The sequence below is a fragment of the Dermacentor silvarum genome, chromosome 9 (assembly GCF_013339745.2).
Source record: "Dermacentor silvarum isolate Dsil-2018 chromosome 9, BIME_Dsil_1.4, whole genome shotgun sequence".
NCBI lineage: Eukaryota > Metazoa > Arthropoda > Arachnida > Ixodida > Ixodidae > Dermacentor > Dermacentor silvarum.
The window spans coordinates 146092573-146105445 of NC_051162.1; the positions used below are offsets into that span (position 1 = coordinate 146092573).

At 46.8% G+C, this 12873-nt stretch overlaps 2 protein-coding genes across 2 annotated transcripts in view; both read right to left on the reverse strand.

Moving 5' to 3' along the window:
- LOC119464495 (uncharacterized) overlaps positions 1 to 12873 on the reverse strand; it is a gene marked incomplete at its 5' end in the record, with an annotated part of 143195 nt that overhangs the window by 129702 nt on the left and 620 nt on the right.
- The window catches only part of LOC119464500 (protein dispatched homolog 1-like), a 116221-nt gene that overhangs the window by 51948 nt on the left and 51400 nt on the right, over positions 1 to 12873 (reverse strand).

Genomic DNA, 12873 nt, shown 5'->3' on the forward strand with positions numbered 1-12873 from the left:
GGCTGGTGGCGCCCACACAATGGTGACTAAGAAACCAAAGGTTATACACGGAAACCATGCGCGAAGTCAGAGGGAAGGAGATAGCGCAATGGAAACGAGTGAATAATCTCGGCGACGGGCGCATGCTGTCAATGATTCCGCGAACACTGCCAGGCGACGCGTCCGTCGTTCTCGAACTGTCGCAATTTCCTTTCCACCGTCGCGCGTTGAAGTAAAAACCGTATACAGTGGAACCTCATCGATACGACCTTCACGGGATCCGGAAAATAAAGCGTATCCCATCCGAAAATCGTATCACCCAACGTATTACCCAACCAAATCGTATTATCAGAAGAAAAAAAGAAAATGAAACGTATTATCCCGAGAGAAAAAAACGTATTATGCAGAATCGCATTAACGAGATTCCGCTGTACCCAAGTCGAAAGTTCACCGACAACTGCGCGTATATTAAGCACGGAAATGGCGCAACACGTGAAGAGTCAGTGTAAGAGCACGTAGTACAGTCAACTATACCCCGAGACTGGTTGAAAGAGCTCAGACACACAACCGTTTTTCGAGTGTCGATTCATACACCGGTAACATACCGGTTCACCGATACGTCACAAACGTGGAAAAGAAAAAACACCGTTTAAAGAGACACTAAAGAGAACCCCTATAAATCAGTGTAGGCTCTGAAAACTTAATTTTCGTTAATTTCGCGGTAATAGACTGGTTATTAGAGGAGGAAATTAGCACTGCATTTAAATGTCTCGAATTTCGCGCCGTATAACGCCGGCGCTGGTACGTATACGTCAGTGTGACGACACACATTTCGCAGTATTCTCTCGCATATGGGCCATTCTGGCGCAGTTAAGCGTACTCGACGTTTGCTATATTCAGCGTCTGGCGCCTTCAGAATGCAATGTTGTAGTGATCGTGCATCTTTGCCCATCGAAAAGTAAAGTTATTCACTAGCAGACGTCGCCAAACTCGACGACGTCACGGCGTCCACCACCAGTTTTTCGTTTTTGCTTCAAGAGTGTTTTCTTTATTTTTTAATATTTTTTTTTTTTTATTGTAGGATCGTAATTTACTAGTACAGCTAAGTCTATTTTTCTCACAGCTGCCATCTTACAAGTGCCACGGTTATATAGTGCAGACAGCTTCTCCGTTTCGTGAGTAAAGTGACCGTCTCCTCAGGTTATGATAAAAAAAAAAAAAACAAGAAACAAAAACAAGGTGTGGCGAGTTGCCACGTTGATGCTGCATCACGGATGTTGACGTCATCTCGCGGTGTTCGAAACGCACGAAGGGCGCGCCTCTGTTGCTGTTCAAAGCTCATTTCCTTGGTAGTTCAAGGTCCAAACGGCTAGCGCCGGCAGCACTCGCATAGGAAGCTGAAAGAGCCACAACGTCATCTATAGTGGGCGATGCATATGTATACAGTGCTGAGCGATCGAAACGCAATACTCGGACCGCGTGCCGGCCGGCGCTTATTTGAGTGCTATAGGTCATCGCTGAGGGGCCGAATGCAGTCGCAACGCATCACAAAGGCTCTTGCTTTCATGCGGCACCAAAAAAAAAAAAAAAATCACCGACGATTACGATACTCCCTAATGCGAAATTTGAGCGCGGCTCAATACATGTTTTCATTTCGCGATATATTGGCCGGCGCGGACAACCTGTCATCGTGCGGCACGTTGCAAACGGAGCGAAGTGTGACGCGACTGCCTCGGTAATCGGGAAATCGCGAGAGGCAGCACGAAAGGGGGGGGGGGGGGAGGTGACGCGTGGGCGCGATTCACAGCAGCCGTCGCAGACAGACATCCGCTCATGCAGCGCTTTCGTTTCCATACAGACGACGCGCGCTACCCTGGCGCCATCTCGTAGCCATAAGCGCCGCAGAGCAAGTTTTTCGCGGCACTATACGCTTCTCACGCTTTCACCATGCCCTCCTCCTCCGCATTCCTCCTCGCGTTCTCTTCTCCATCGCCGTCTTTCCCATCTCCGGCTGCGCTCCGCGTTCGCTTTCATCCTTCGCTGCGCTCGGTTCCCTGTGTGGGCAAGCCACGCGCTCTGAATATCGCGTTTCAATCGCTGAGCACTGAACCACAGTACCACGGAGGCAGCACCGAATGTTCGTGACGTCACGCACTGCATCCATGTCACGGAAACTCCAGCGTGTATGAAAATATTCTGCAAAGACGGGCAGCTATTTCAGCCCATTACTAAATGCGGCTTTCTTTGTCTTTTTGTCTTATCTCCGTGCCTCTACTTTTCAAGTTCAAAAGCGCCAGAGATACGGCATGTGAATGCCACCTTGCTGCTCAAAACTATCACTTTGCTTTTTTTTATTTATTTGCGGGCGCGTTGTATAGAGGATTGTAAACGATGGTAGATGGAACAACGTGCGTTTGCCGAGACCGCAGCAGCTGGCGTTCCGTTGAACGGAAAGCGAATCGACCGTTCCTGAACGAGGACAATTAAAAGGGCGCGGTTCATGAAAGTATGAGGCAGCGACCAGCTGCGTCACATAGTTGCCGTCTGCGTTACACCGTTTTACGCGACGCGAAGCGACAAGCTTATCGTGCACTGCTGCGGCAACATCAACGACCGCTCCAGTTAGAGAGACAGCGGGAACCACAAATAAAATGCGTTTAATTGAACCGGTACTATATAGTATACTTCCTTAATACTCTCGTGCCTCATCTTTGTAAACTGTTATTTCTATGGTGCTTTTTTTTATATTATATCATTCTATCTATCGACAACTACTTATGAACTACCAGTTATTTGTAACACAGTATCTATCTATCTATCTATCTATCTATCTATCTATCTATCTATCTATCTATCTATCTATCATCTATCTATCTATCTATCTATCATCCATCTATCAGTCACACCAAAGTGCTATTCTGGTCGGCGTCATATTCCGACATATTTTGTCAATGGTTTCGAGCCAATCAGAGACGGCTTAGCTGTCCTATCAGCCAGTCAGAGGTGACAACACTGCAGAATTTGGCATTTGGCCATAGTACGTATAACGCTCCCGGGTTGCTGTTATGGACTCAATGTAAATTCCGCAATGTTGGCGTTTCGAGCCAATCAGAGAGGGCTCTGTCGCCTTGTAAGCCAATCACACCTGTTGGGGAGCCGAACGGGACAACATGGCGGAATTAGACATTGCCCAGAACAGCGACCCCGGTCAGACCGCACAGCGCCGAAGTAAACATGCCAGGAAAGGTTTTGGTTACAACGCCGAACGTATAGACTTCGTTTGGAACGTCACGCCTTCCGCTGCACCCGACACGTTTCGGGCAAGCCACTGACCTTAAAGTCGGCCTCATTTCCGGTGCTCTGGCGGTAGCAAAATTTCACCCCTGTCGGTGCAACGGAAATGCCAGAGAAAAAAAAAAAAAAACAAAAGCAGGAAAAAGGGTTGTTCGGGGAGGCCAATGCCAGAGAAATGCGTTAGCCTCAAATCGCACCTCGTTGAGGTCCCTGATCCAAGATTCAAACCTCGTTCACCACACTGCAAGATTTTGTTGAAGCGCTCACTCGCACTACACTCTCTTACACACTCTCTCTCTTTTTCTCTCTCTCCCATCCACTCTATACCTCTACCACGTGACCGGCTGCCCACACAGGTGTGAGCGCGTCGGTCAGGAGGAGAATGGGGGCCGAGTATCGGAGATAAATCTTCAGTGCCGCGGCGCGCACGGCTACGCAATTTCGCGTCACTTCCACGCATTAATTTGCTTGTGTGCGTGTTTAAAAAAAAAAAAAAAAAGGAAGAGACTGCGGGCTGTGTCACCACGAAACCAGTTTCAGACGATCGTTTCAACCAGCTATAACCAAGGTCACGTTAATGCAGTCAGATAATAAACTGGAGGACTGTCCATGGGTGGTGGGGAGTGGCTAATGAACCGAAATGGGTCAACGGAGCTATAGAGCCACGTATATGAAATCGTGATTTTTATTTCTTTTTTCATTTTCTTTTTTCTCCATTGGTGCCGCTCGGAGAAAAGACGGGAATCCGAAGCAGCAGCAACTGTGCGCATAGCAACTTGTTTTTTTTTTTTTTTTTTTTTTTTTTTTTTTTTTTTTTTTTTTGCGTTCTCCTCTTTGTTGCTCTGTAGGCTAGAGTAAGAATTAATCTTGGTTGAACAGCCAACTCAACTATAAAGCTCGCCAAAGTAGACCTGCTTCTCTCCCCCCCCCCCCCCCTTTTTTTTTTTTTTTTTTTTTGATACCGCAACCCATAGTAAACGCTGCTGTTACCGCTTGCCGGAAATGACGCAGAACCCGGAAAACGTTGAGAAACCCAGGGCGGTACCCTTACGTGGCCTCCGATAAATTGCGCTGAAAGATCTCTGAGGCCATGTTCTGGTACCTGCGTCATATCCGCTAACGACCAGGCGCTCCCGAGTCGTCTGCTAAGTTGCCGCTTAAAGGTTTGCAAATAGACAATATTATCAGCTCCGCAGCTTGGCCAAGATTTTTCCGGCAGTATACGCACACATACTCGATAATTTAAAACCAATTTTATTTAGCCAGAGTGAAATTTCGTCGCAGTTGGCCTTTGAAAAGACGCAAAAGAAAAAAAAATTCAGCTATACATTTGCGAAACACACGTCCCGAATTGAAAAAAAAAAAATTAAAAAAAAAACGTGCCTCTTGCACTGAATGTATTTTCCATAGAAAATACATTCAACAGTTTCAACGGGTGCTTAACGTATCTCGCACCCAAATATAAACTACGCTAAAGAAATGTCTCCCACCCGTGCTTGCACGGGGCTAACGTAAGCGCCAAAAAAGCTTCGAAACGCGATGAAAAGCGCGCATGCCTATAATGTTCCCACATCGACAGAGAAGGAAGTCCTCCACGGTCACAAACGTGGATAGCCACCCGAAGTCAGGAAACACGCGAGCACCACTGCAAGACACCACGCAAAACTCGGCACGATCGAAGACCACGAATGCGATCCAACTAACCCAACTTGCAGCCTTAATCGTACTTCAAGGTGAACTGCAGAAAGACATTTTGACCGCGTGATAAAGCCTATATATAGTTTCGGGTATAGCGTCGACGTAGTTCAGCCTCCGCGCGACACTTTTCCCTTTGAAACACCACTTTATGCGTCACGAGAAAGCTCGCATAGATGGACACTTTTCGAGACCTTAAAAACTAAAGGACACTAGGCGCCTTTATTGCTCGTGGAAATGACGCGCAGAATCCGGGAAACTGAGAACCAACGCCGTGCTTGGGCACGAGAACCGAAACCCGAGCCCCGTGCACCGCCGAAAGTCTTGGACACCTTGTTCTCTATGGATATGCGCCCCATTCTGCGCCATTAAGCAGCTTTTTTGCTGGAGCTTGCAGCCACCGCTCATATACAACGTTACGTACGTACGTACGTACGTACGTGTGTATGTATGTATGTATGTATGTATGTATGTATGTATGTATGTATGTATGTATGTATGTATGTATGTATGTATGTATGTATTATGTATGTATGTATGTATGTATGTATGTATGTATGCATGCATGCATGCATGTATGTATGTATGTATGTATGTATGTATGTATGTATGTATGTATGTATGTATGTATGTACGTACACCCGGCGACAAAATAAACCGGGACACGAAGTCTGAGAAAAAGCTGAATATCTTCGTAGCCTGTAGCAGTAGCAAGTAAAACTGTATACGACAATATTGTTAGCATATTCTAGTCGAAGCCCAAAATGCAAATACCGGGCTACATTGTGAGGCAGCGGAGCTAGCTATTCAGCTTGTTCTCAGATTTCATGCCCCGGCTTATTTTGTCGCCGGGTGTACGTGCAGTCAACCACGAAAGTTTACGGACCACGGGATCTGAGAAAGAAAGTGAATATCTATAGTATAATGCAAACAGCGCTGTGATGTATACGGTTTCTATACTGGCTGCTGTTACAGGCAGCTGGAAAATTCAACGGTTTTCCTTGCGAGATCCCGTGGTCCGTAAACTTTTGCGGTCGACTGTATATACGCGTTTGCTTGTTTCGCTCGCGGATAAAAAAAAAAAAATGTAGCACCACGCCCTACAGTCTTATCACGATATTTCGGGGCTGAATTACGATTCGCGAACACACGGAGGTGGGGTGTTCGCGCGATTGTGCAGCATGCATGCACCAAACCCTCAGAGACGCAAGCCTCCTCGGAAGCTTTCGGGTGCCCAAGAACAACACATCCGACGAGAGAGAAATGACCGTTACATCTTTTTTTTTTTTTTTTTTTTTTTTTTTTTTTTTTTTTTTCTCGAGTGTTTTACACCACGAAGCACACGCCGTTTCGAGCCCAAGGCAGTCTGCGAGCGTGACGAGTGTAACTTTATACGCGAGCAATACGACTGCGCCACGCGAGCGCTGACAGCTATGTGACGCTCACGACTAGATATAAAAAATGGAGGAGGAAGGGAGGGGGGAGGGGGGGGGCTTCTATTAATCAAAACCATCTGCAAGGCCCGTTGGGGCGATGATAACTCAGGCGTCGCGGCCGAGAGAGGAAGAACAACGGCACGGCGAGGCCTACGGGAGAGATTAAAACACTTGCCCCGACGTTATCTGCCACGATACACGACTTAAAGGGACTCGCTGAGGGCCTATAATATACAGTTGGTGCACACCTGACGCAAGAAGCGCAAGCACGCACGCAGCACAAAAGAGAAGAAACGGGGGACCAAGCGCTCGTCACGTGTCCGTCTCTTTTGTGTTGCGCGCGCGTTTTTACACTCGCTCACTGGTGTCAAAGTACCACCGGTCGACGCTAACATATGCTAGAATATGCTGGGGGGGGGGGGTGCTTTAGTACTCAATATGCTGACTGTTTATTAAATTTATAAGAAATGTTTATTTGCTTGTTTACTGTAAGGGACGTTGCAAGCAGGCACTCCATACTTTTGTCGAAGCAAGAATGATGTACGCCACAGAGAAACGAAAATCTTCATGAAGCTTATTCGTAACGGCGGCCCGAAATTCGGTTTTTCGCTGCTGAGCTCGAAGGTTCGATCCCCACCGCATTTTGACGCGGGCGAAATGCAAAAATTCAGAGCCCTTCCACTACTGTTAAGATGGAAGCCAGCGAAGCTGTGACGTGGTGGGTCTGCTATAGTGAATTTATATTTATCATTGTTGACTATAATGAGCAAATAAAGAGACATACACTCAAAGATCCCCGGTGTGCATCATTTATTTTGTAACCGCGGTAACCATCGCCTTGTGGTCACTATGGTATACAGCGAGTGTTTTAACAAAATCGGCAAACCCATACCGGCCGAGTCAAAGGGGGCAACTGATGACGTCACTAGGGAAATGATTATGTCAAGAGACAATGAGAGACAGCTATTGTTTGGTAGGGTATTACGTTTTATCACTGACGTTTCGACATGCATCACCATAGACTAGCGTTTGGACAAAAGCGTTCGTCGCTACAGCGCACTTTTTTTTTTGTCTCTTTGGGTCCCCCGTTTGACAAGGGTAGTTCAAGGGCGCGTTACAGGTGCCAGAGCCCACAGGGGTATGTGCCATTGAGCTTGGACCCTTTCTGCACTATCAACAGGACCGGCCCACTTTGTTGTTCTACGCGTCGCTTAGTCCGCGGACGCGATCCCCCAGAACCTAGCCATATACAGCTTCCCAGTAAAAACACTCGTGTACTGGGATTAACGTGCAAATCAATCAGGAGTACCTCCCACAACGACGCACGCCGCATAATCGTATCGTGGGTTTTGACACGTAAAACGCCAAGAATTTCATTAATTTCAAAATTCGGAAGGCCCCTTTTTGTCCGCTCTGCGGCAGCAGTGCGTTCACGACCCCAGAAACCTTCCGGTCATGCTTTTCCGACAGTCAAATTTAAGCAATAAGAAGTATTTTGTCCTATGAATGTTACTATATAGGCATGCACGCTCTTGATGTGTTCACATATAAGGAACGTGCCCCATACACCGAGCTCACGCATGCAGCTTTCTTGTTGTACGCAGCAGTAAAATTCACTCTTTTAAACTTTTTAACTCTACAGAAATACTGGTGCCAGCTGGAGAGTTCTACATGTTTATGGGCTATTGTAACGTGGGTTGTTCAACGGGCTTATAACTGGAAGTATCTTTGGGAACTCTGTAAACATAAAGGTCTACGCACTGAATTAGTACGTGGAGCTGCTGCTGATGTATGTAAATAATCGAGCGGCTCCTAATCCAGCAGCCACTCCAAATCGATTGGCTGCTGTCTTGCCGAGCAGACAACATGGTCTATAGACTAAGTGTATGACCGGATAGACAACTCGCTGCTGTCTGGTTTACAGTATAGACAACTTGCCCAGTACCCCAGAATGGGTGTGTCAAACTGACTCAACGGGTATGTATATCCTTAAATATATATTAGAGCGATAGCGCTCCATCCACAACAGAAACATCCACGTCAAGCGCGGCCAGTTGATGGAGAGCCATTGTAACGAAATTGTAGCCAGGATGTAGGGATACTACGGAGTTTCAACTAGAGCGCTGCGATTACAAGATATACGAGATATATATCCTGTAACACACCTGTGCCGTGGTATCATTTGGCATTGCGGTTGCCAGCGAGATTGCCACTTCGTGTGTCTGCGATGGCAAAACGATGATTTAATGCTAATCAAGTTAACGTCAGCGCTTTTTTTTTATTTTTGAAAGACATCCTTTCTTCGCTGCAATTATGCATCAGAATACTGCACCTACGCTACTGAAAGATGTTGTGACTAATTTAACAATTAATAATTAGGCAGTGGTCGGTTAACTGCGCGATGATACATGGATACAGTATCAATGCCCACTACTTTAACATGTCCAGCTTAATCTGCACCACACTTTTGCTCTCGCCGCAGAATTGCCTGCCTTTGCCGTTGTCGCAGGTTTTGTCATTTCCAGCCTCCTGATATAACAAGCTGATCACACCAGCCCACGGCACTGTAAGTGTCATCTGCCGGGTACACTCTAAGTGTCATCTGCAATCAGTGTTGACGGGTTGCCTACCAGCCAAGCACAGACCGATAACAATGCTGCTGTGATCTTACAAGAGCCGGCGTATTCAGCAGGACATAGTCATACCCATAGAGATTCCTACAATTATTACTATAGGGAACTCTGTGTCTGGCGTAGCGATCGTCCGGAAATATGAAAATTATGGTATATTGCCTAGAATAATGATGGTTAGTACATGCATTTGCCTGACCTTCGTGTTTGCGTCATCAGACGCTCCTGTGGCTTCGTTTATTGCGCTTTATCTGCCTTCACAGGCCTAAATTTCAAAACAATGTATACTTTTTTTTTTTTAATGCAGAAGGCAGTAAGACTACGCGAACAAGTATAATCGCTGCAAATTGAAGCGGTTCCGCTAGTCCATGCATCCGTGGCGTAATGGTTTCAATATGGGGCTTAATTCTGTAACTATATGGAGTTCCTAAGCTGGAATCCTGACGTCAGACAATTTTATTAATCTTTGTTCAATCATTTACAACGCAGTAAGTTCTTGAAAATCAATTAGTTCGCAAAGTCACGAAGTCGTTTAAAGGAAGGCGGAGGAAGTTTTAGGCAAATATACGTACTTAACATCATTCTCACGCTTGCTGAACCGCCCTGCTTGCGGATGCGGTGGACACAAACGCCGCAGTCCCCCCCCCCCCCCCCCCCCCCTTTTTTTTTTTTTTTTTCACTTTTCATTTCTTAAACACACACACACACACACAAAAAAGAAAAGAAATAAAGGTGTCGTTCACTGTTAGCCGCTAATCCGCTTGCGACACCGTCTGAATGAAACAATAAGCATGTATGCCAGCTCGAAGCCGGTCCTCGTTCCTGATCGCTGACGCGATCGCTATAGCTCTGTCGGCTCTGCAAAGAGACCGCAGCCGTGGCACTTTTTTTTTACTTGCAAGAGAGCGCACACGTCCCGTCGGCTACATGCACTGACAAATATACAGCGTTGCAACAAATCTCGAATAGTAAACGGTTCTTGACGCCTACACACCGCTTCAGGCATTGAGAAGGCACTGCTGGTGATAACGTCAGAACGCTTTCTAAAACGTGCTTTTGCACTACATCGTCATCAAAAAAAAAAAAAAAAAAAAAAAAAAAAAAAAACGCACAAGTGTCAGAAGATAAAGTGCCGCTGTATACTTGCGGGGCAAGTGAAACCATGGAACGATCGTGCCCGATGAGTCTCTTTTACGACAATAGCTTCGGGAAAGAAGTATATACCATTTGAAAACGTAACGCGCGTCTTCTGCATGGTGCGAGCCGACGCGCGAAACAAATAAATGCAGAATAGACGCGATAACGCGGACGAAAATGATGGGAAAACGGCTCAACTTGAATTACGGGATAGAGGTGCTCAATGTGAATAACACGGCTCGCAAGGCAGCACTTGGCGAGGAAGCAGACGACAATTACCATCATGTGCCGAGCGCCTAGCGCAGACGGCCCAAATTCACGGCGGGTCAGCGAAAAACCGGGGCAAAAACGCTCGCTTCTGCGGAGCGTGCGATAAGATAGAGGGAAAGAACGGATGCGTGGATTCTCAAGACTTTTCTGGGTGCATCGTACAAGGAGGGGACGAGGCAGCGGAAAAGAAATAATAAAAAGAGAGCACCATCAGCAAGTCCAAAAGATCGCGCGCGAGAACGAGAAAACGCTGAAACAGACGGCACACAACGACCGCGCCTATCTTCGCCGCCATGTTTTTTTTTTTTTTTTTTTTTTTTCTTTTACGAAGGCCACATCATGACGCGACTCACGATCACGATCGTGTGCTTTTTATAGAGCGTCATGTTTCAGAAAAGGTCGCGAACGCTTCGGGAAGGCAGCATCGGACGATGACGTTTAGCCCCGGTGAAGCAGATTAATCGACAGCTACGCGACGCATGACGACGTGCATGCACTTTCATTGCTGCCTCTTGGCTCCCGCGGACTCGGCATTGTTTCAGATAACATCAGATAAGCGTCCGAGTGCTGCAAACCGTATGTTCTCGCGTGGCACTGAAGATACGGCACTGCTTAAGAGCAGTGTACATTATTTTTCTTTTCTTTTGTTCCTAAAGGAACATCATATGGACACCTCACAGCAGTAAGTTCGACGCCAGCTGCTCTAATCAGCACAAGATAAGAGAATAAAAGAGGCGATACTAAAAGAGATAATATCGCGGGCACGACGGTCGCTGTACACTTTATATGGTCTACTGCAAAGAGAATATCGGCTTCCCACAGCAGAAACGTTTACCGCGACGCGCGATTAGTCACGACGCTGAGTCGAAGCGGTTGACAACGATATGTAGTCAATAACTATTGTCGCTAAAGCGTACAGCCCGCTGCTTGGTCAAAAGCTCGGAAAATCGTGTTCGCGATACTGCGATTCAAGTTCAGCATTTTCTCGCTAGAGCGAAAACAGAAAAAAAAGAAAAAGAAAAAATACGCTCGAACGCCAATGCTATGAATTTCAGCGCGTTAACTTATCTGGCTAAAAGAGGAGGGGGGTAACATTATCGGGCGGGAATAACATAGTTATCTTAGAATAACATAATAACATCTAGTAATTGTGCAATTGAGTGAGAGCCGACTGATGAATCAGTGCGGGAAAGCATTGGACGCTGGGAGCTGGCAGCGATGGCGCGCATTCTGGCAAATAATCGACTAAGTCCGATTGCACCGCGCTGTCAATCACTGGACGAAATGCCATTCTGCCGTTGTCTAACTGATGAGGGTATTCGGTGATAGAAATTATTAATGTGCAACACACTTAAAATTCCACGTTACCCAGGCGGATTACGAGCGTCAATCTGCGGTGATAGGGATAAAATTGTAATAGTATTCTAGGGTCCTATTTTATCCATTTCGCGAGCGCAACTCCACGGTAATCCGAAATTCTCCATGAATTAATGAGAAGCGGACGCTACTCGCATTACAAGCGATTATCAATGATATCTCATAAATACTGCGAAGAGAAAAGAAAAATGACCCCCCCGCCCCCACATAAGCGTTCTAAAAGAAAAAAGGAAACGGTGTTAAAAAGAAAAAAGAGAATGATGTGCACGCGACAAAAAAGACGATACCGATATGCAGTGCACGAGCTACCGGGCACCATCGCTGAGCCGGAATTTTTTGGGCGGGTTCCGGGGACGAACAGGTTAGAACAGCTCCCTGCACAGTCCGAAGGGGACTTCCCCAGTACATTAGAATCATACACGACGGAAATGACAATAACCAGAACAGCGGACACTCGAAGCAGCGAGTTAAAATGTCAGCACATCCGATGAACATACGAAAAAAAAAAAAAAAAAAAAAAAAAAAAAAAAAACAGCGCCCTCCGAAGGGGCAAGGGAAAACAAAAAAATTTGCCACACGCCACGTTAGCATCGCACTGCACACCGAAGACCGCAACAGCGCGAAGATTTGCGTACGCATTTGCGTTTCAATCGCGAAACACGGGAGTGGGGGCCCGCGGAAAAAAAAATACAACGCTGGCGCGCAATAGATCGCGTCGCCGATTCGATCACCCTTGAGGATCGCGCCAAAGCGACGCCGTTGGCTTCTGCTAGCAATCTCAAGCAGAAAAGTCGATCGAAAGAAACGAGAAAAGGAAATGGCATTGGCGTACCGTGGAAACCGCTCAGTTCGTGGTGAACAGGGCTGAGACCGGCGAGATGGGGGCCGAATCCGAGGGGCAGCCCCGGGCAGCGATCGCAGCAGTGAGTGCCGCGTTCTTCGGGATGTTGCCGCGTTCGCAGACTAGCGCGCGCTCGTCAGCCCGCGCTACGACATGCTCCGCAGTTGCACGTTCGCACTGGGATCGGGTCGGAAGAAAAAGAAGAAAAAAACGC